A 2,413-nucleotide genomic window follows, 5' to 3' on the forward strand; every position below is an offset into this window, starting at 1 on the left:
TATATATATATATATAATTGTGTATGAATGATATATGTCAATATATCATCATAATATATATAATATAATATATATATTAGTGTGTATGAATGATATATGTCTATAGATATACATATAGATAGATATATGTATAAAATTTCAGTCTTCCCATAAATGTGGCAATTCCTGGTATCATTCCCATATTCCACCACCATGAAGGACGAAGAACTAATGTAATTTTTCTATTTGATTTGATTAAACTTCTCAATGAGTCTACCAGTGTAAAATATCTAAAACACCTGACAACACTGATCTGACAAGAAGGTAAGGAAGGTAGTCCTATAGTCATATTAGGGGTAACTACAAGGGAGGAGTATTGGGAGTAGGAAACAATTTATCCCTCTCACAACCTAGCCAACGTCCAAAATCCATCTCTTTTCCTTTGAAATACACAAGGTGATTTTATTATATACTCATGGTCTGCTCACCAAATGTGATATGGTTTACTCAAGGTCTATTCCCACAGTGTCATTTGGTAATGTTTTTAGCTAAAAGCTCAAAATTTCTGAATTGGATTCATCCTTCTTTTTATGATGCTTAATTCTCTGTTCCTGTGATATATATTACCAAATAAATATTTTTCCTCTAAAGGAATAGGCATAGGATAAATGCATCCAGAAACACCAAATTGGTGTGGAAACACTCATTTGAAAAATGGTAAATGCGGAGTGCATAGTCATTAACATTCATCCAATTCGATTGAAGGGAAAGAAATGGTCATTCCTTTCTTTAGCAATTGATACATTTCCTTGCTAAGCCAATTTGGCACTGCCCACTTCTGCTTTCTCAGAAGAACTGTCTTTGCCTTTATCCTTTCTGATCCACAACTGTACTACCTGAAAGTTTATACTTTTTGTCTGAATGTAAGGACAACTATGAGGACTCTGTCTCAAGTCCATAGAACCATCATCCTTCATGTTGAAATGATTTGGTTTTGAAGGCTGGTAGGAATTGTTGAGTGATAGTATGACCCTGGTTGTACTTGTAGAGATTTTGCAGAGTAATGGAGTTAGTAATCACTAGCAATTTATAAACAAGTATCCACAGTAATCTTGGGCAAATGGATATAACTGGAGGATATCATCCTTAGTAAGGTAACCCAATCACAAAAGAATTCACTAGATATGCACTCACTGATAAGCGAATATTAGCCCAGAAACTTAGAATACCCAAGATACATTTTGCAAAACACAGGAAAACCAAGAAGGATGACCATCGTGTGTGACGTTGTACATCGTGGTGCGGAGCCTAGTGCGCACCACGATGTACAACGTCCACAAGCAGTTCCCCCTTTTATGAAGGACCAAAGCACCCACATTTTGGTCTTCTTTATTGTTGAGTTTCATGTGTTTTACAAATTGTATCTTGGGTATTCTAAGTTTCAGGGCTAATATCCACTTACCAGTGAGTGCATATTATGTGAGTTCTTTTGTGATTGGGTTACCTCACTCAGAATGATACCCTCCAGATCCATCCATTTGCTGGGGAATTTCATAAACTCATTGTTTTTGATAGCTGAGTAGTATTCTATTATGTAAATGTACCACATTTTCTGTATCTATTTCTCTGATGAGGGACATCTCGGTTCTTTCCAGCTTCCTGCTATTATAAATAAGGCTGCTATGAACATAGTGGAGCATGTGTTCTTATTACCAGTTGGAACATCTTCAGTATTTATGCTCAGGAGTGGTATTGCTTCATTCTTTGGTAGTTCTATGTCTAATTTTCTGAGGAACTGCCAGACTAATTTCCAGAGTGGTTTTACAAGCTTGCAGTCCAACCAACAATGGAGAAGTTTTCCTCTTTCTTGACATGCTTGCCAGCATCTGCAGTCACAATAATTTTTGATCTTAGCCATTCTGACTGGTGTGAGGTGGAATCTCAAGGTTGTTTTGATTTGCATTTCCCTGATGATTAAGGATGATGAACATTTTTTGAGGTGTTTCTCTGCCATGCGATATTCCTCAGTTGAGAATTCTTCGTTTAATTCTGTGTCCCAATTTTTAATGGGGTTATTGGGTTTTCTGGAGTCCAGCTTCTTGAGTTCTTTATATATAATGGATATTAGTCCCCTATCTGATTTAGGATTGGTAAAGATACTTTCCAAATATGTTGGTGGCCTTTTTGTCCTATTGACAGTGTCTTTTGCCTTACAGAAGCTTTGCAATTTTATGAGGTCCCATTTGTGAATTCTCAATTTTATAGCACAAGCCTTTATAGTTCTATTCAGGAATGTTTCCACTGTGGCCATATATTCGAGGCTTTTCCCCAAATTCTCCTCTATAAGATTCAGTGTCTTGATTTTTGTGAAGTTCCTTGATCCACTTAGATTTGACCTTAGTACAAGGAGATAAGTGTGGATCAATTTTCATTC

The sequence above is a fragment of the Mus pahari genome, chromosome 5 (genome assembly GCF_900095145.1).
Source record: "Mus pahari chromosome 5, PAHARI_EIJ_v1.1, whole genome shotgun sequence".
In the NCBI taxonomy this organism is placed as follows: Eukaryota; Metazoa; Chordata; class Mammalia; order Rodentia; family Muridae; genus Mus; species Mus pahari.